This window comes from Anomalospiza imberbis, chromosome 14, assembly GCF_031753505.1.
Source record: "Anomalospiza imberbis isolate Cuckoo-Finch-1a 21T00152 chromosome 14, ASM3175350v1, whole genome shotgun sequence".
In the NCBI taxonomy this organism is placed as follows: Eukaryota; Metazoa; Chordata; class Aves; order Passeriformes; family Viduidae; genus Anomalospiza; species Anomalospiza imberbis.
This window is the reverse complement of record NC_089694.1, coordinates 5,905,812-5,927,236: the sequence shown is the minus strand read 5'-3', so window position 1 is coordinate 5,927,236 and position 21,425 is coordinate 5,905,812. Positions and strand designations below refer to the sequence as shown.

Below are 21,425 nucleotides of genomic sequence, written 5' to 3'. Positions count from 1 at the left end.
CCTGCCGGGCTTTTTCCCAGCTATTTATGGAGCAGGGCTGACAAGGTGCCCTGCAAGGAACTTTCCCCTGGGAAAGAGCTGCCTCCATAACTTGCCAAGGCATTGGTGGGAGAAACACTGCCCCAGTTCTGCCAGTGCCACAGCCCAGCCCTGCCCGGCTGTGCGAGGGGTCCCCAGCACTGCCCACCCTGTACTGCCCACCCCAGCCCACCAAATCGGCCCTAGGGACTGGTCCCAGTCCAGACCCGGAGGCAGAGGCATGGGCAGGGCAGCTCCCGCCAGGTTTTTATCAGGATTTTTGGTGGTGAGATGCTGATTCAGGTGTCTGAGCCTTCAGCACTTCCCAAACCTGGTGAGAATCATCCCCACCCCGTGGCGGGGACAGAAGTCACCCAGCACATTGAGGGCACATCCCTGCCTGGTCACCCCCGGGAAGGATCCAGGGTGCTCAGTTTTAGGGATGCTGCTCCCTTCCCTTGCCCCCTCTTCCCCATTCACCAGCTCCAACTTTCCTGGCAGCCCATCTCCCTCTCTGGCAAAGGCATCCTGGGAGCTGGCCAAAAGTGGGCTAGGGCCAGGTTGGACCAGGCTTGGAGCAACCTGGGATAGTGGAAGGTGTCCCTGCCCATGGCAGGGGTGGAGTGGGATGAGCTTTAAGGCCCCTTCCAATCCAAACCATTCCAGGAATAAAAGCAAATTTCTCACCATCAGCAACAACTCCCCTCAACACCTTCAGTGCCCCTGCCCTTCCTCAGGCACAAGGACTGTCCTGGAGGCAGGGATGGCACAGGCCGTTCGTCCCAGCCTGCCCAGATCCAAAGGAACTGCTCCTAGGGACACTCACAACATCCATGAAGGCAGGAACAGGTCTGCCAGGATCGCTGGGAGAGATGCAGCCCCCTCGGCTCCAGCCCCAGCTGCATCTGTCAGGGGCCTGATTTGGCCTCATGGGAGGAGATCCGGGTGTCTGGATGCAGGCTGGGATTAGGAGGGATTCGTGCCGGGGCTGTACCTGGCCACTGCTCCCCAGAGCTGTCAATCCTTTCAGCAGCACTAAAATTCAATTAGTTAAAACAACAACAACAACCGTGGCTCCAGCCAGTTTGTGCCTCACGCATTTGATCCCTTTTATTGCTCAGCCCTGCTCTGAGCCCCACCAGCAACATCCGAGCTGACTCCCACCAGTTCCCTGGTTTATTCTACCAGGATTAAGTCAACCCTACAGTCTCCAGCTGTTTTGTGGTCGGGCCTGGATACATCTTTATATTCCAGCTCCATTATTAAGTGGAAAGTGGCCAAATTGACAGAGCTGCTTCGGGGAGGACAAGGCCACTGAGGTCAATGACAGTCCTGCCAGCTGGAGGGACCCTGGGGACTCATGATTTGCTCGCAAAGCTCTGGCCTGTTGTCTTAGCCTCACTTGATGTCCCCGAGGGGGCTCCTGTGAAAGGCCTGACTCCAGCAGGAATGTTTGATTTCTTGGCAGGGAGATGTAGCAATCTGTCCTGGAGAATTGCAGGAAGATTTTGTGTTCAGCCTGGGCTGTCCATCACATCCTTTCATCACCCGATGTGCACCCACCCTTGAGCTTTCCCAAACGGAATCTCCCCCAGACACTGGCAGGCCCTGCAGCCTCCTGCAGTAGGATGGGGGCTAAATATGGACCCACATCCTTCAGCTGGTGGCAACCACCCTGCTGGGAGGAGGGAATTGCTGAGGCCACACAAGGAGCCCAGCTCTGCCCTCCTGGGTCACCAGAGGTGTGATGGCACTGTCTGGGTTGGGGGTGGTGATGTGGTGCCATGGATATGACATCATACAATGTGATAAGATGTGATAAGATGTGGTAAGATGTGGTAAGATGTGATAGTCACCCATCAGCCATGCTGGCATGTCCAGCCAGGGGTGCTCCAGGAGTGTGACCCCAGTGGGACAGCCAGGGCCTGCCTGGAACAGGGTTTTTCCTGAGCCAAATGGGATGAGTCAGGAGGAGAGTTCCTTAAATAAACACGGGTTTGCTCCCACGTTAACACACTCGTTGTGTTGGAAACTGTGTGATTTATGGAACTCCCTTGCACAACAGGGGCTGTGTGGGGCTCGGGATGTCCCCAGGAATCAGCAGCACTCAGGCTCATTGGCCACATGAGGGAGGGATAATGAGGTCACCTTTTGCTGCTGGAGGGTGGGAGAATGTTCCCAGCCTGGCATTCCCAGGGAGGCAGCAGCTGGACTCCCCTGGCAGCCTGAGGAGCTGCCTGAAATCAGGAATCCCAGAAGGAGTTGGGCTGGAAGACCATCTTGTTCCAACCCTTTGCCATGGGCAGGGACACCTTCCACTATCCCAGGCTGCTCCAAGCCCTGTCCAGCCTGGCCTTGGACACTTCCAGGGATCCAGAGGCAGCCACAGCTTCTCTGGGCACCCTGTGCCATGGCCTCATCACCCTCAGAGGGAAGAATTCCTTCCCAGTATCCCATCTAACCCTGCCCTCTGGCAGTGGGAAGCCATTCCTTGTGTCCTGTCACTCCTTGTCCCAAGTTCCTCTCCAGCTCTCCTGGAGCCCCTTTAGGCCCTGCAAGGGGCTCTGAGCTCTCCCTGGAGCCTTCTCCTCTCCAGGTGAACACCCCCAATCCCCTCACATCTCATCCAAGTGCAATTTCTCTTCCCTGTGTGACACATCCTGGTGTCTCCTGCCCTCTCCCAGAGCTGCTGCTATCCCAGTGCAGGGAAAAGCTCCGATGGCTTTTCCTGGCAGCAGCTGGGGCTGGAGCGCCTTTACCTCAGGAGCTCTGCAAAGCTGCTTCTCCTGCACTCCAACAACGCCACTTCCATGTGTGACTCATACTTTTCCCCCTGCCTTGGTCTTCCAGTTTTCCTAATTACTTCGAGTTCTGTGACTGGGAGCGTGGAATGTTCCAGCACTGTGTGTGTGATTCACCTAACCAGGAGTGCTCCCAGCCAAAAGGGACTCTGAGCTTTTCTGGCATCAGCCTGTGACCTGGAGAGCAGCCAGAAAATCTCACCAGGGTCATTTCTTCCTTTCCCTTCCTTCTTGGGCTCCTTTCTTTCCCTCAGCCCTTCTGCTCCCTCCCCTCTTTCCTCACAACAAGGCTCAGCAGCACCTTTTCATTACTCATCAACATTTTTGCTATAAGAGCTCCCTGAAATCCCAACCCTGCTGCAGCTCCAGCCCTGCCAGAGTGTGGTCCCTGGGAGCCACCCCCATCCAGAGCCACTGGCATGGCAGGGGCTTCAGATGGGACACAGCAACATTCCCTGGGACACACTGAGCTTCCCTAGGACACACCAATCTTTCCTGGGATGTCAACAGATATTCCTGTGTGGTTTAGGAACTTCATTTCCAAAGGGATTCATGTACAGAGTTGGAAACTTCTCTAAGAGTCATGTGTGTGTGTGTCCATCCATCCGTGTGTGTCCATCCAGCCGCAGGTCCCACTCCCAGAGGGAAGGGGGCACCTCAGGGTGGGATCCTGCGCCCAATTCCCCCTTTTTCCTGTGCCTGGCCCGGGCAGTGGTGGCACTGGTGGGAATGGAGAGGGAAAGAGCTTGTGCAGGGGCAGCTGGAGGGCTCCTGATATGCTTGGAAATAATCTGGCATCCCATGGATTTCTCTGGAGGCAGGAGCAGCAGCACTGGGGCTGTTTTCAGCTGTAACAGGTTTGTGTTAGACTCCACAGCCAGAGGGGAGGGAGCAGTGAGAGCAGGACTCAGCAAAGCCTGGGATGGACAGCATCCTGGGCAGCCCCATGGACGGTGTGTCCCACGGGAATGTCCCTCCTCTCCTTGTAGGTGTCACCTTCTCACTGACAGTGTCACCCTCTCACTCACTGCCACTCCCACGGTGGCTGCAGCCCCCTGTCCTGCACAGAGTGCCTGAGGGTGCAGGCAGGGATGAGGAGGCACCATCCAGCAGAGCCCAGAGGTGGCACAGGCACCAACCCCACCCCAGAAATCCCTTCAGATCCCAGAGCTGGCTCTTGCATTCCCAGCCCTCTCCTGCCTTTCCCCTGCCTTGCACAGAGGTGATGCTCTCATGGTGCTTCAGCAGCCTTCTCCTCCTTGTCCCTGCTGAAACTCAGGGTTCGTTGGCCTGCTGGCCCTGGCAGGACACTGAGGAGCAGGATGGGTCACGCCAGAGGCCACAGAAGGTGGGACACCCTCGTGACTTTACAGAGGCTGCACAGCCTGGTGTGAAGCTTTTCCATCCTACACCAGGCATCCTGGGCCAGGTTGTGAGCGAGATCACAGCCCTCAGGCCTTCCCTCCCAAAGCAGCCAGGCAGCATCATCCCCTCCCTGTGTCCTGAGGTGACAATTGTGCAGCCTGCAGGGCTGAGGTGATAATTCTGCAGTGCTTGGCACAGGGACATGCTCAGCCAAGCAGTGAGTGCCGAGGGTAGGGAAGTGCACACCGTGTGAGCACAGGGGATGCTTTGGACAATGTCTCTGAGCAGCATTTTCCTGAATTCCTCATCCATGAGATCACAGATCAAGGCAGAGCTGGAAGCAGTGGCCAGATCCCTCTTTCACAGCCCTCGAACAAATTCCCTAAAAGCTTCCCCTGTGTGTGCACAGATTAAGTCGTTAATGAATATTTTTGCTAAGCATCAGAAATCTGGCTGGTGCTGGAGCTCAGCTCAGCCAAGACCTTGGAGATTTGGCTGGAAGGATTCAGCAGCAACCAGCAATGGAGCCAGGAGCCTCCAGAGCTGTGGAGACACCTCATTGTCCTGCCACGGCTCTGGGGTCGCTGGGTGGTTGTCCCTGTGCTGTCCTGGCAGGAGTGCGCCAGGGAGGGGTCACAGCCAGGGATGGGTCCTCCAGGGAAAAGGGGAGAACCTGCAGGGATGCTCAGCCCCAGGACAGACACCAGACAGGCTCCCACATGGAGAAAGGAAGGATCCAGATCACTGCACACCTGGCAGGAGATGCCAAGGCTGGGCTGTGACGCACAGCTGGGACACATCTGTGGTGCTCCAGGTCCGCCTGTGCCACACAGTGCGGCTACACCCCCGTGCCAGAGCCACCGGAGGGTGGCACCTCCCCAGGTGACCCTGCCCCGCCTCGGACCCCGCCCTCGCTCCTCCCCTCCTGCTGCTCTGTCCCGTGTCCCGAGCAGCCGCTCCAGCAGCTCCGCGGATGCTCCGGGTCGGCAGGGACGGGCTGGGATGTCGGGATGGCACAGCCCGGGCTGTGGGAATGGCAGGCACAGGCTGGGCAGTCTGGAAAAGAAGAGGCCTGCAAAGAAAGAGAACAAAAGAGAATAAAACAACCTCGATAGGACAGGGAGTTGCTCCAGATCACATTTTCCAGGCACGATCTCAGGCAGCTTTCGCGGATGTTAATTAAGACTTCTGCCCTTCCCGGGGGATGCACTAAGGTACTACAAATAATGGTATTACCAGGAGCATCGGTACAGATAAATTAATTAGGGGCAATATTTGAGAGAAGGAAAGCTGTGGGGATATGGAGCGGGAGGCAGTGGATGAACCTGCTCACCTCCACCACGGCACAGCTCAGCCAGGCCACTGTAGACTTCCATGGACTTATCCTGACTTATCCTGCCTCAGAACCAAAGCTTGCCTTACCCAGAGCCAAGCAGCCGCTCCATGGAAAAGCTGGAAGTAAAACCCAGCTTCTGTAGCTGCAGGGAGGGGAGGGTACCGCAATGCCACAGCCCTGGGCACAGGGGCACAGACCCTACAGACCCCCCCTGAGCCTGCAGGATCCCTGCTGGGTCTGGGCAAAGGAGCAGCAGCTCTGCCAGAGGTTCCAGGCTGGTGTTTTATGAACTGAGTGGTTTCAGCCTCTGCAGGGGGAGGATGTGGCCACACTGACCATGAACGGTCCAGCAATGGTCGCATTCACGGCTATTTTGGGAGAGAACTGTGTCCAAAAAGAGCCACCAAGGACAGTGGGGAGAAAAGCACAGCCCTGAGCTGTGCTGCAGTTGAAGGTCGGATATGATCTGCTCTGATTTCCTGCGATTCTCTCCGTGTGGATCTTGGGCCAGCAGCACAGCCAGAGCACTGAACAATGGCCGGAGCGCCCGTCCCGCCAGCCCCCAGCCCTATCAGATCCTGCGGGGACACCAGGGCCTGCCTCGGCTCCTGCCGCTCCCAGATAGGGCCCTGCATTGTCTGCAGAGTTTATTTCCATCCACTTTTGGCAGCCGAGGGCCTCGGGACGTTGGGTGAGGCAGCTCCTGTTTTGTTGGAAGGGACTTCCATGTCCCTTCCTGCTCTTCCTTCTAAACAAAGCCGTTATCAGTGTCCTGATCTCACTGGAGGACAGGGTGAGGGACACTGTGGGATGATGCCTGCAAAGCCATTCCCAGCCCCCTCAGCCCCTCCATCCGTCACCTGATGCTGGGATGAGGCCTCTGTCCATCACCTGGGAGTCATGACAGGGGTCCTCCGTCCATCACCTGGACACAGGGACAGGAACCCTCCGTCCCTCACCTGGACACAGGGAAGGGGCCCCTCCATTCATCCTTGGGGCACTGTGACAGGTGGAGGCCATTTGGCTGAATTATCTTTCTGCCTTCTCCAGGAAGATCAAAAAGAACAAAATGATTCCAGCGTAACGAAGTCCTGGCTATGACTGGACAGACAACAGAGCCATGGTCTGCACAGATCTGGGAGGCGAGGAAGGAGGAAAGGAATATGGGTCTCCAGCCACCACAGCAAGGCTGGAATGCTCTGGCTGGGGGCACCTGGAGGACACTGAGCAGAGGAAAATTTAACGGGAGCCCTGGGTCACCTCTCCAGCAGGTCGGCTCCTCCAGGCAGGAGCAGCATCACTGGAGGGATGTGAGAACAGCCTTGGACAGAGCCCAAGGACAGAGCCTTTCCAGACCCCTGATGCAGCATCAGAGCATGAGCTAAATACCACTTGGAGCAGGGACGCTTTCAGGAATGTGCTCCTGCACAGGGAATTGGTGCAGGCAGCTCCCGGGAGCGAGGTGCTCGTTATCCCGAGCAGGCACCCGGACCCGGCCGGAGAGCACAGACCATCCCACTTTTCCATCCTAACCCCCCTGGATGCTCTGGCTCATCTGGAGCTGCTGTTTTGTTCATCACTCCCATTCCAGCGTGTTCCCAGAGCTCAGCGCTAATTACAGCTGGAGAGGCAGGGATGGGAGTGTGGAGCGGCCGCCTGGATGCTGGGAGTCAGGGAATGCTCCCTGCCAAGGCTCCACATGTGCTTTTGTACTCATTCATTGTTTGGCTGTGCTGGTTTTTCCCAAGGAGTTGAGCAGATGGATGGGAGCACTCCCTGGATGTGCCCACGATCACACAGAGCCCTAAAATTCCACTCGGGATGGGAACTCCTGGGAGAAGCAGAGGTGGGAGGGTCTTGCACTTCCAGCAAGGAATGAGGAGGGAAATAGGATGCAGAACAGCTAAGTAGGAGACTGGTGGTCTCTGCCTGATGCAAGCCACAAAATCCAGGAAAACCAAAGGTATGTCCGCATTGGAATAAATCCTGATGCCTCTGGAGAGAAGCTGCAGCGGTGTCCTGGGAATTCACTTTGCATGGGAGTCTCTTGTGCAGGTAACATCACAAGAGATGTGGAGTAACAGGTAACATCATCAGTGAGGCACAGGATGAATGTCAGCACCTCCACAGCTTCTGGATGTGGCTCATCACAGCCTCAGTCTCCCTTCCTGTTGCCCTCCTCCTGCAGGAGCATCCCTGGATTCCCTGAGCTGCTGGGATGCCAATCTCCCCCAGGTGCAGCAATGCCTGAGTCACCTTGGCAGCCCCTGAGCCTCAGCCTGTGCTCACAGGGCAGCTTGGCCTCCCCTCTGGAGTCCCCACATTTCTGTGAGGGATCCCAGTGTCCCCTCCTCCTGGGAGGGGACATTCCAGGTCACAGGGCTCTTTTCTCCATGCTAGTGGTGGATGGAAAGGGATTGTGTCTCCAGCTCCCCCACACACAGGTGAAGAGAGGGAGAAGAGGCCCGTGACATCCTGGGAGCCCTGGAAAATGTCATCCACAGGGGTTTTTGGTACTGCCTCTGTGAAAGCCATTGCAGGGCAGTGCCCATCCCTCACATGATCCTGTGGTGCTGGTGATGCTCCAAGGACCCAGGAAGAGGGAGCTGGGACTGCAGGAGATGGAGAAATTGAGGCTGAGAGTGGTTGGAGTAGAGCAGCAACCTCAGAGGGGATCAGTGCCTGCTTTAATGCAGGAAATTCCTGCCTTGCAAGCCTCTGTTGGTTCAGGTGGGCACCAGGATGATGGGATGGTTCTGGAGGTTCATGGGGAGCAGCTGGATACAGGCAGCACTTCCAGGTTATGTTTGTGAGAGCTCTGGAAAATGCTTTAACAGGCTAGAATGAAAAGCCTCATTTTCCTTGGAATGAGGGAATCTTGGAGATATCAACACTCTGTTATCACTGAGGTGGCTGCAGAAGCAGGGGCACCTCATCATGTGCAGCTCTCCAGGGAGAGGACAGCCCATTTTCCCACATTCCATGTCAGTGGAGCCAGCTCCCATCATCCCACATGGATTAAACAGGTGGAGAGGGAAGCCAAGGAGCAGACACGGCATCGAGCTCAGGGACTGGCAAGTGCTCAGCTACAAGTGGGTGTGTGAAATAATCTCCCACTGTCCCTGGTTTTCTGCCCATCCCATTCCTGGTTTCTCTGGGAAAAGGCTTCAGCCCACCCAGAGTGCAGAGGCAGCACAGGGGCAGCTGGAAGGATCCCATCCAAGCTGGAGGATTTGCTGGCAGTGGGCAGGAACCAAGCCTATGTTTTTTCCAAGCTGCTTGGAAAAAATTTGCTCTGGCTCAGGCTTGGCTCTGCAGCTCAGCTCAGCTCAGCTGATCCAGGCTGTGAGCCTTTGCTTTGCTCTCCTTTGGGAGGACAAGTCCAAGAGCCAATCCTTGTTCCCACCTCAGACAGGGATAGCAGCCTTTGTTCTGCTCCAGGCAGTGCCAGGAAGCCCAGAAATCCCAGGGGAAGGGAGACCTTTCAAAGTTATCCAGACTAATTTTCAAAGATCTGTGCAATAGCTGGGATGAGCTGCCTGGGCTCTCCCAAAAAGGCCTTGGTGCCAAGCTGCATGTCCTGGAAAAGAACACCTCTGTAAATGATCCCAAATGCCCCAGTACATCCCAGGTCCAACTACTTCCCAGTTCCAACCACTTCCCACTTCTCCTGCCAAGAGCTGCTCAGCCTCTCTCTGTACAGATTATCCTACAGGAACTCACCCTCCAAACTCCAAACTTCACCACATGGGACTGCTGGAAATTCATAGGATCATTTGGGTTGCTTAGCTCTGTAGTCCAAAAATAAAGAAGGTTGTGAATTTTCCTTCAGAAAGGCTGGATGCAGTGGGAGAACCCCATGGGGCATCAGATGAGTTCAGAAGAGCACTGGGCTCAGCCGGTGAGGTTGGTTCTCACTCACTCACTCATGCCCTAAGGTGTCCTGGTGCCCCAGGAGCCTCCCTGGAGGGCACAACTCACCTGCCGCACATCTCCCAGTCATCCAGGAAAAGACATGGACAAGCTGGAATGGAAGTAGCTTTAGAAAAGTGCCTTGGAAAAGTGTAGGGAAAGGCAAAATGCTTGGGAAGGGGCTGAATGAGCCAGCACTCCTCGTGCCCCAGGGGGGATGGAAGAACGGGACCTGGTGAGCTGCTCCAGCTGCAATTCCTCCCTGTGAATGAAAAAAACAGGAGAAGGCAAATGCCCAGGAATGCGGGATGCAGCCCCAGAGCTGTTTGCAAACAGGATGCTTTTAAAGCCTCGCAGGAGGCTGTGCTGGGGCTTTAATCCCCGGCAGTTCATTTGTACCTCCTAACGTTTTACTGCTGCCCCATTACCTCAGGGTCGGAGCGGGGCTGGAGCGGTGCTGGGAGAAACTCAGGAAGTTGGGAATTTCGGGGAGACGGAGTGGAAGAGGTCTGTAGATCCTTTCTATCACCAGCTGAGCTTTCTGGAGAACATTCCGAGGCTTGAATGCTTCTCCAAACTCGTGCAACACCTCAGGCCAAGAAAATTGGGTGATGTGAAGCAGAAGCTCTTTGGAGACCTCATCTCATTCCTGTTTTCAGAAGGCCAAAAAGATGAGCTGAAAAAAAAAAAAAAAAAAAAAAAAAGTTAAATAGACTTTCATCGGCTGCCCAAACATTTGGGGTTTGCAGCTAAGTGTCTCGGGGGGCTTAGAGAGCTTCACCCTTCCCCACGTCCAGATTCCCAGCCCCTGCTCCGGCGATCCTGCGCTATAACGGAGCCGCAGTCACACTCAGCCAAACCTGCGGCACAGTCAAGGAGTAATGAGCGGTTTAAATGTCATTAGGAAAGAAATTCCTCTGGGAAGTGTGTCGGGACTGTCACTCGAGTCCCACTCATGGCTCATTGACCCCGATGGGGTGAAGGACATCCCTGCTGAGGGCACAGCACACTGCGAGGAGGAGGGAAGCTCCCTTGGAAATGCAAATTTTTGTCTTTTGTTGGAGTAATTGGTGCGATCAGAGCGGGTGGAGTGTGAAGAGCAGCAGGGCAGGAGGATCAGCAATAGTTATTTTAAACAAAACCTTTGGGAAGCCTCAAGTCCCAGAGGGGACGAGACCTCATCTCAGTGGAGGACACAGGCAGGATATCCTTCCAAAACGGGGGGAATTTCCAGAATATTTATTAATTTCCCTAAATGCATCAGACTCTGCTTATCCCCATGCCTGCACGTCCCGGGTGAGGATCAGCACTGAGGAAGGACAACCAGGCTGCTGGGAAAGCGGGAGCGGGCTTTGGGCCCAGGAATAAACACTGTTTTACAGAAAAGAGGGAGGAGGGCGTGATAAGAAGGTGTGGAAACATTCAGAGAGAACAGAGAACGAAAGAGGGATGGGATAAAGTTGGGAATGGAAGGAAGGACAGAGGGGAGGAAAGAAGCAGAGGCAGAAGTGAAGAGACAACAAGGGCCAGGCTGAGCCTCTCGAAGGGAGCAGCTCCCCCCAGCCCTGCTCAGCCATTCCTTCCCCCTTGCCGAGAAGCTGGAATGCCTTTTCCCACCAGCACCATTTTGTTCTGCCCTGGTTTTCCCTCGCCTGCTTTGTTCTCTCCCCTTCCAAGCTCTTGCTGAGGGGAAGTGTTAATTCTTTCCAGGTGCCCGTGTCTCGCCATCCTGCTGTTCCCTGCTCTCCCGCTTGGTGTTCTCCAGGCAGGCTCTGCTCCATCTGCCCCGGGGCAGCACCCTGGGAGCCCTGGAAACAGGAGACTCTTCCCAGTCCTGAAAAAGCCAGACCCGAGGCTGCAGCCTCGGCTTTGCTGCCGTTCCTTTACCATGGACAGTCTCTGTTCAGAACTGAGGGGGCACCAGCCACCAGTGGTGACACACGGACTCCCTCCCCACCATCCCATAGTGCTCAGAAAATCCCAGTGGGGTGAGGGACAGGATGGGGAAGGCCACCTGACCCTCCAGAGCTTCCTGCCCTGAGCCTGTTGGGAGGGGAAGCCCAATAAAAGAGCACTTAACCAGCTCAGAGCCAGGCAGGAGCTGCCAGCACCTTGGAGCTGGATGTGTTTGCAATTCCTCGGCCTCCTGCCTCGCTCCTATGAACTGCCAGGATCCAAAGGTGAAATCCCTGCAGCTGCTCCTGCCGTGACTGCGGCTCCATGCAGACATTCCTGGTTCTCGGCACATAAAACAGCTCCGTGCTCCAGGGCAGCCGTGCCACGGCAGGGACGCTTTACGATGTGTGAGCCTGACTCCAGGTCTGGGGTGGGGAGAGGGAGCAGAGCCTCCTTCCAAGGCAGGTGAGCCCTTGGCTTTATTCCCCTCTCCAGCAGACACCATCAAAGGAGAGGACGGGTCCTCCTGCGATCCCTGATGGAAATTCATGCGGGGTCAGGTGCGGTGCAGGACAGAAAAACCCCGATGAATTTGGCTGCCAGGACCTTCCCATCTCATCCAAGCCCCATCCCATGGACACCCCCAAAGCTCCACTCATCCAGCCTGAGCCAGACACACCCCTCTGAAGGCCCATTCCCAGCAAAAAGGGGATCATGGGAAGCCTGGAGAGGGAAGAGCTGGCAGCAAGGGCTGCTCCATGGCAGCACTGCCCAGCCAACACCGGCCCCAGGCTGGAAGAGCCACCCACTCCAGGGGTAGTGTCAGCAGGAGCTTTCCCTGGAATGCCAGCAGATCCATCTCCCACACACCAGAACTCCCAGGGACATCGTGGTTTTCCATGCTTTGTGGGTTTCAGTGGGTTTTGAAAGCCTGACCTCACTTTGAGAACACGTCTGAAAGTCCAGGCACAGCTGCTTGGAGCAGCATCCAGGAATTCCACAGCTGGTGCCTCCCAGGCTGGCTCTGGCACAGCCTCTCCCCCTGCCCCAGGCTCCTGGCAGCCCCCAAGGCCTCTGGCTGACCATGACCAGTGTAATTTATTAATGCATTAATTAATTTATGGCAGTAGCACCTGCAGGGAGGTCGCCAGACATCTTGGTGGTCCCAGCCAGCTCAGCCCACTTAGCTCCTGGTGATCCAGGACATGGATCCCAGGCAGGGAGCAAGATGGTGAAGAGAGGGAGACAGGGAAACTGTCCCTGGTCCAGAGGGTAAGGCATGACCAGGTCTGGTGGTAAATATTGGGATATAGAGGAATATACATCCTATATATAGGAATATATCTATAAAAATATCCCAAAGTGAGGGCCTGGCTCCCCCTGCTCCTGTTGCCCAGAGTTATTTCACCAGCTGCTGCCTCCCATTTCCCAGGGCATCCAAAGGGGTGGAGAAGATAAGAGCCATGAGAAGGAGAAACCCCCAGGACAGTCCCGAGGAAATCAGGTTCCTGGAATTAGCGAGCCAGGCTTCCTTCCCAAGCCTGTTTTCCATTTCCTCCCCCTCCTCTGAAATTATCATGGAGAATTTTTTCTCCCCCTGTTCAGTGCCCAATCTCTAATTGGGAACGCAGCTCTGGAGCCCATGGAGTTGTTATTTTCGGCACAGGGAATGGAGATATCTCCCAGCAGCTGTCAATCCTGCTGACCTGAGCTTCTGTGCAGACGGCATTTTTTTCCCCTCTCTTTCCTTTCCGATGTTTTTTCCCACTCCCTTTTTTCCTGCAGCCAAGTTACTGTTTCATTGCTCTCCGCTGGGACTCTGACAAGCGCCGAGCTCCTCGCAGATGACACAGAATAATTGAGATGTCCTTCTGCTGACCTTCAGTGCCTGCCAGCGCTCGCGTCCCCGCTGGGGACAAGGTGACAGCCAAGTGGCACCGTGTGCTCTGTGCCCATGCTAAGGAGGGACACTCCTGTCCTGGGGGGGAAGGGAAAAGGGGGAACATACCCCCAGGAATGCAGCAGGAGGGCAGGGAATGCAACCCTGCCAGGAAGGACAGCAGCAGGGGCAGCCCCAGTGCCAGGCACAAGTGTGGCCGCATGTGTGTCCATATCCACCTGCCACACGTGTGTCCATATCCACCTGCCACATGTATGTCCCCACCTCCCTGTCACACATATGTCCACAGCCACCAGTCACGTGTCCATATCCACCTGTCACACATGTCCCCATCCTCCGTCACACATACGTCCATATCCACCTGTCACATGCATGTCCCCATCCACCTGTCACATGTGTGTGTCCCCATCCACCTGTCACACGTCCCCATCCCCCGTCACACACATGTCCACAGCCACCTGTCACATGCATGTCTCCATCCACCTGTCACATATATATCGACATCCACCTGTCACACATGTCCCCATCCCCCGTCACACATACGTCCATATCCACCTGTCACATGCGTGTCCCCATCCACCTGTCACATGCGTGTCCCCATGCACCTGTCACATGTATATTGACATCCACCTGTCACGTGTCCATATCCGCCTGTCACACACATGTCCCCATGCCCCGGGATGTCTGCCCAGCACAAACACAGACAGGGAGGTCCCCCAAGCCCACGGGAAGCAGCACAAAGACCCCGCTAGTTCGGGTGCTGAAGGGGATGGAGGCAGAGGAGCAGGGCATCACACAATCATGGAACCCCAGAACCTGTGGAGCTGGAAGGGACCCACCAGGATCATTGATCCTGCACAGACATCCCAAGAGCCCCACCCTGTGCCTGAGGGTGTCCAAACACTCCTGGAGCTCTGGCAGCCTTGGGGCCGTCCCCATTTCCTGGGGAGCCCTTTCAGTGCCCAAACCCCCTCTGGGGAAGAGCCTTTCCTGATATCCACCGAAATCTCCCTGACACAGCCACAGCCATTCCCTGGGTCCTGTCCCTGGTCCCAGGGAGCAGAGATTGGTGCTGCCCCTCTGCTTCAGGGATGCTCCATGGATATTCCAGGGGGAGGATGGAGGATTCCTAGAGGGTAGGAGGCAGACTCTGCTCCCAGATTGTGCCTTGCCTGGATCTCCAAGGCTGGAGATTGCTGGGGTGGGAACATGCAGCCTCTGTGCCATGCTGGGAAGATACTGGTGCCTCCTTCCCAGGGCAGGCCCCACTCCTGGTGTTAAAAGTTACCTTAGACCAAGGATGGAGGAATTCTTTCTTCCACATCCACTGTGTTTGGGTGGGAATCTACCAGAAACTTGGCATCAGGTATTTCCTTTGGTTCCATGGGAGCTGCAGAAGATGAGTCCAACTGCAGACACAACCCTGGCCATTCCCAGCCAGGGAGCTTCTCCAGAGGAAGGAAGAGGAGATTTAGATTATGGAAACATTGAAAGGAGCCGGTGCTGTAAGCAAAGAGGGTTGGTGGTTGTTGTTATCACTGCACCCAGAGATAAGACAGGAGTGGGGACAGGGCTTCCAAACAAATGCAAGGAGAGCCAGAGTCACTCATGGAGAAGTTTATTGTGGGAATAAACACAGTGGGCAAGGCCAGGAGGGAGGGAGATAAGGCTGGACTGGGAGCAGGGAATGGCGGTGGGGCAGCTCCACCACATGCCCACCACGGAGCCAGGGATGGGCTCCTCACCACGGGCTTTGTCCTGGGATCCTGCAGCCAAGAGGGAAAAGGGAGGAAGGAATCATGTCCCGAGCTCCACATTCAGCCCTGAGGAGAGTTTGGGTTGCCTCTTTAAACCTCCGCTCAAGCCCCAGCTCAAGATTTCTCAGTGTCCCTTCAAAACAAAAACAAATTTACTGCAGAAAATACTACGATGAAAGGTTTTGACTTTTCCAGGGATTTTTTTCCCTTAATTTTTTTTCCAGTCTCCCCTATTCATCCGATTTGGCACTAAGTCCCTGCTAGTTGTGCTTGTCCCCAGAGCAATTTGTGGGAAATAACCCACTGTCCCCCCTTGCTCCCCAGCCTGGCCATGCCAACTTCCATTGTACTGACAATTGATTCCAGGTGGCTTTTCCTCCTTTTTCTTCCTCAGCATATGGAAATGCCTGTACAAAATAAATCTTGGTGACTGGGATGGAGAAACCACCTTTCATAGCTGTGCTGGCCAGCAGAGCCAAGAGCATTCCCAGGAGTGCTGAGGAGCAGGACAGATTGATGGGAACCTTCCGAAATCCATTAGCTCCAAAACAAACTCTGGGAGATTGACAAGTCCTGCTTGGGACTGGGAGAGTCAGATGCTGGAAGCTGGAACTGGAGCACAATGGAAAGACAATTCCAGAATTCCACCCCCCCCCCCCCCCGCCTAATCCTGGGGAGCAGGCGCAGGAATCCCCAGCAGGGACACCCCGAGCTGGGAACAGTCACAAGTCATTTTAAAAGCAGTGTCACTCCATAACTCCCTGATCCTAAGTGCAGGTGCCGGACCTGTGCTGATCCCAAAAACCTGAGGGACAAGGAACATTTTGACCCAGCAATTCCTGGCTCGGGCTCTGCACGAGTGACTTTTAATTCCATTTGTGCTCTGGGGCTGGCCCTGAGATGTTCCAAGGAATATCTGTAATGGTTTAAAGGCATTACAAGGTGCTGGAAGTTAAAATGGGAAATGTCTTAATTTTGGCTGGGGACCTTAAAAATACAAGGAAGGGCTTATGTGGGACTCAAATGTGGAATGGGAAATCTGTTGCCTAAAAACCAGCCAAAAATGGGCTCAGCAGAGGGGGAATGGAATGGCTTTTACTGGGAAAAAAAATCTTTTATTTGTCATTCCAAAGGGAAATGTCAATGCCACCATGGAAATATATACAGGAATTTATAGCAAGGAATTATTTGGCAAATTGTATCACTCGATGGTCAATGGTCAGGATAATGGCTGCAAAATGCCATTGGAAAAAGGGATGGGAGAGGCACCTGCGTGGTGGGAAATGCTGAGATCCAACCTGTTCTCCTGAAATAATGAGGAGAGCAAAGATCCTTCACTTCAGGGGCTGATAGGAGTCAGGAAGGGCAGAATTTCTCCATGGAAAGGGTGGTCAGGCTTTGGCAGGGGCTGCCCAGGGAGGTTTGGAGTCCCCATCCCTGGAGGTTCCCAGGGAATGCCTGGATGTGGCACTCAGTGCTCTGGGCTGGTGACAAGGTGGGGATCAGGCACTGGTGGGACTGAATGACCTTGGAGGGCTTTTCCAACCTCAGTGATTTTGGGATTCTGGGATTTCACTGCCCTGAACATCTTGAGAGTCCTTCTGCCTGGTTTCTCCTCCTACCCCATCTCCTGCAGAAAGAGAGAACACATCCACAGGGATGAGGAGTTCATGGAGAGCCCTAATCCCACTCCTGGTCTTTCCAACCCAGTCTGGCCATGCAGCCAGGAATGGTGATTACCCTGAGCTGACATTTATCTGGAATTTTCTGGCTTATGAGCAGTAAATCAGTCATTGCCGGGAGCATGACCCATCCTGGGAGGAGAGCTGGGAGGTAATCTGCTGGGGACTGAGGGAGAAAGAGAAGAAAATGGTCAAATTCCACCCCTTTTTTTAAAGGGTAACAGCACCAGCTGGGACCTGGGGTCACCCCAACATGACTCCAACAGCCCCTCCAGGCTCCCTGGGTCACAGGACGTGGCAGCAGGAATCCCTCCTCATGCTGAGTCTTTATCAGCACTTAATTAAAACCTGACAAGAAGATTAACACACAGAGGGAAGTTTTAATTAACTTAAAATTGAGTTCCATTTCCCAATTGGTCGCAGGGCACAGCCACCTGCAGGTCCCACTTCAAAACCAAACTGAAATGGGGAGGTGGGAAGGGGAGAGGGAGGATCCAAACCTCTCCAGAACCTTCTGCTGCTCTGCCCTGCCCGTGCTCATCCTCCTCTCCCCCGGGTTCCTGGACAGGTATCCAGGTGCCAGTGGCCACTTCTCCCTCTGGGCCCATTGGAACTACTTAAAGATTATTTCTTTTCAAACTGCATTTATTTATTTGAGCTTAATTTACTGAAACTCTGTTTCTGAGGACTCACAAAGCCAGTTCTGCCCTTTTCCCCATAGGAAAAGAATGGGACAATGTCCAGGAGTAGGGTCCTGGATAGCTGGGGCTTAATGCTGGAAGGACATGTCCATCCATCCATCCATCCATCCATCCATCCATCCATTCATCCATCCATCCATCTCATGCTGCTGTTCAGGGATGGAGGAAGGGAAGGCGTCCATCAAAACCATCCCTGTCCCACTCCTCCTGCCTGTTGCAGCAAACACCTGCAGCAGGATGCTTCTCCCTAGGAGAGGCACATGGAAAAGGGTGAGTCCAGGTCTGACATAAAACAGGTGGAGGGAAGGCAGGGAGAGAAAAGGTATAGGAATTGGGAACACTGCCCTTCCCTGCTTGCTTCCACTGCTTTCACTTAAGTGCCAGGGAATGATGGGTCCCAAATTTGGGAGATGCCAGGAGCCTGGACCCTCCCCTATGAGAGCTGCACCTTCACCTGCCTCACCTCTGGATGATGACAGGGAAGGACCAGCTAAAAACACTTCTGAGTGTCCTTTAGCTCCAGGTTCCTGCTGCATGGGGCAGCTTGGTCACTGGGAATCCCTGCACACTCAGTGCAGGGGCACAGGGACACCTGGGACACAGGAACTGCCCAAAGCACCACCCTGAACTTCCAGTCCTCCTGTCAGGAACAGTCTCCACACACCAGCACAGGCTTATTGTGAACTTTCTCCTCCCATTGTTTGTGCTGTGTCTCCCCCGTGCCTCTTCCCACTGATTTCCTGACAACCTTGGGAGGAACAATGCAGCCACTGAGTATTTTTTCCTCTGGATTTTTACATTTGAGAAGGGACAAGGAATGAAGGTGCCCTGCTCCAGCTCCAGCTCCAGCTCCAGCTCCAGCTCCAGCTCCCAGGGGCACAGCTCTGAAGATTCACAGAGCTGCCAGGTTCATCCACAGGGCTCATCCAGGTCTGTTGATTCCAATGGGAAGAGCAAGGCTTGTTTAGATTTCATCCATTTCTTTGGAGCATATTCCTTAAGAGGTGAGGACGAGGTAGCTCAGCTCCAGTGGGACAATCTCATCCATGCTGCAGAGCTCTCCAAAGGCAGGCTCCGCTGAACAATCCCTTTGTCTCCCTGTACCTTTGGTTTTTTGCTGCCTTTATATATTGTGATGCTCTGAATTCAGTTGGACGTGATTTAATAACTTGCTGTAGTTTTCCAGGGAGAGGTTTGGCTGGGGAAGGAAGAGGAAATGTCCTCCCAGAATCCTTACAGATGAGGACAGTTGGACATCAGGAGCTGGATTGGTTGAGCCTTGTGAGTCCCTTCCAGCTCAGGATATTCTGTGATAAAAGAGATGGGCCTGGATGGAGGAGCAGAGGGAGGGAAGGAGCTTTCCATGAGGCAGCTGATTCCTCCACCCCCTCCATGAAGCAGTTCCTCCATCCCCTTGAGAGCAGGGACTGAGGGAGCAGTGGCACCGATCCCAAAACTCCCTTCCCAGCTGTTTTCCTTCCTGGCAGGCAGCAAGGGGAAGTCAGGCAGCACCAGCCATCCTCCCCTTGACCTCTCTGCTGAAATTCCCAGCAGAGGAGGAAAACTCCCCATCCAATGCTGTGTTTTGGGGCATAACCAGCCCCTTTCCCCTCCTCCTCCACTTGAGCACTCACTGGCACAAGGCTGTGACTGACACCAGCCCCTGTCACCTCTACCCTATGCCCTAAATCCTTTCATCATCCCTGGGAACCTCCCATCCCCAGCCCATTGCCACAAGGAGCGGAAGGACGGGAGGCCATGGGAGATGGACAAGCATTTAAAATGTTTAATGGACAGAAACAGCCCATCCCGAGTAGGGGTCCCAACCTCTTGGAATATTTCAGAGGGAAAAGAGAGCCAGCCCCTCCTCCCCCACCTTGTTCCAATCTGGTGTAGGGTTTAAAGGAGGCTCCCCATAGCGAGGAGCTTCAAAGCCTCTGCAGCCCCTCCCTCCGAGTGTCCTCCTGCTTCAGTTCCACCCTCCGCATTTCAGGGCCTTTCATCCTTCCTCTTCTTCGTCCTCATCATTAGGAGGTCCCTTCCCCCCTCCCGCCCACTCCCACCCTTGCTGGAGACTGCCTTTGGTCAGGAGCCCAATGGGAACCAGCTGTCAGGCGGAGCTGGGATATCCTGGAGAAAACAGCTTGGAAATGCCTCCCCCCTGCTTCCCCCTCCATGGCAAAGACAAAACTCCTGCTGCAGAATGGCCCTGCAGATGGAAAAGGCATCCTGCAGGCCACCCTGCCCCTGACCCGCGTGAGTCCCCCGCTGGCGGGGTACCAGGAGCTCCTGACTCCCTTCGGAATCACCAGCCCATCCTGTTTGTCCTCCTCCTGCCAGCAGGACCCTCCTGACCCCACAGCAGGAGCTTAGAGCCCTTGTGCCGGAGCATTCCGTGTTAATCCTCCTTTCTGGACTCCTTACACCTTGCTCCAGCATTGTTCCTCTGAGATGTTCCTGCCCTTGCCGGCCTGGGGGTGGTTGTTGTTTAAACAGCAGCAGCCACACAAGCTGCTGCCTGTCCTGCCTTTCCAGGGTGGTCTGTAATTGCTTCCTGTCCTCTCCAGCAACTGCCTTCATTTGTTTGAGTCTCTGCCTAATCTCAGGACTGGGGGAGTTGGGAATGAGAGAGCCTTGGTCCAGGCTCAGGGGTGTTTCCCTGAGCTGGGATGAGCTGAGCCAGTTTCGGAGCTCCTGGTAAAGTCACAGTCCCACAGCCAGGAGAAAAGGCTGAACTTAAAATAACCCAGGCAAGCCAAAGCCTGGCCTCAGCAAAGCCAGAGCCCTGGTTTAGGGCTGCGGTGAGACCACGGGCTCTGTGGTCCTTGGATGTGGTGGCTGGAACCCGGGTGTGTCCTGGTAGGAGGAGGTTGTGGAAAAAGCAATGGGGGAATGGGAGAGAAATGAAATGTTATTCCTCAGACTTCAGAGCTCCGCTTTTCTCGGTTGTGTTATGGCCTGGGCTGTGCTTGGTGTGGATTTTGTCCAAGGCGGTTCGCAAACATCCCGCTGATTTCCCAGCGTGCTGATTCCCTGTCTCTGCGCTGGCCTCTGAGCTCCCATTATCCTGGAGCAGGAAAAGGGATGCTGGGGGCCAGCCCTGAGCAAAGCTGAGCTGTTCAACAGGCTCCAGACCAAACACTTCCACTTTGTGCTTTCCCTCTCGCTCCAAAAAGGCGAACTTTGGCTTTTTGTTGAAATGGGACATGCTGTGGATAATGGCCCCTTCCAACAGCAGTTTCCTCATGGATAAACTAAAGCTTTTAAAGGAAAATGCTCCAGAGGGTGTTTCCAGAAATAAGAAACATCTTTCAGCAATAACCTGTATGGTTTGTCTGGAGAAGGAAACTGGATGGGCTTTTTCCTGGGGTCTGGTTTGTACTGAGGCAAGAGGACAGGGGTGAGTGGAACAAGGTGCAGGAATAACCCTTCCAACCCACATCCAACCCTGGCATGCCCCCAGGCTGTGCCACCTCCCCCTCCACTCCAGCTGTGTCTCTCAGCTGGATCCCAGTGTCACATGGCACCCATCTGTGACAAGTGTCCTTGTTGTCCAAGGGGTCACTGCTCAGTGCTGAGGGACCCCCAGGACAGACAGCCTGGAGTTAAAGCAGCCGTGAAACCAAAGTCAGAACAGGCCCATTCCCACCCTGAACTCCTGTAAATACTTCCCTGAATGGCTTTTCAAGCTGTTCCTGTTTCAGGAGCCTCTCACACACACATTGCACATCTCTGTGCCTGCTCTGAATGTGCAGGACGTGGCATGGCACGGACTGGGGATCTCTCGGCCTCCTGGCTCATTGAGAGTTCCCAAACAGGATGTGTTAATTTCTATTTTCTCTGTGTCTGCACATCCTTTAAATGAATGTATGGACACTCCAAGAGGGGATGGCTGTTTAAAGCCCCTGGCTGCACACAGCCCCTGGCAGGGGCTCTTCCAAATGCTTCCAACAAATCCCTCCGCTGCTGTTTCAAACACTTCCAACACATCCCATGGGTGCAGCTGCCTTGGGGATGCATTGGGGATGGCCTTTCCCATGCCAGAGCCAGGAGCAAT

At 54.7% G+C, this 21,425-nt stretch overlaps 1 long non-coding RNA gene across 1 annotated transcript; it reads right to left on the bottom strand.

The window, feature by feature from the left end:
• Positions 1–7,759: 7,759 nt before the first annotated feature.
• LOC137482236 (uncharacterized) lies at positions 7,760–13,269 on the bottom strand. Its single transcript, XR_011003944.1, has 3 exons — positions 13,035–13,269; positions 9,861–10,081; positions 7,760–9,694 (listed from the first exon to the last, which is right to left on the bottom strand). It is a non-coding gene; the product is annotated as an uncharacterized lncRNA (long non-coding RNA).
• Positions 13,270–21,425: the final 8,156 nt, after the last annotated feature.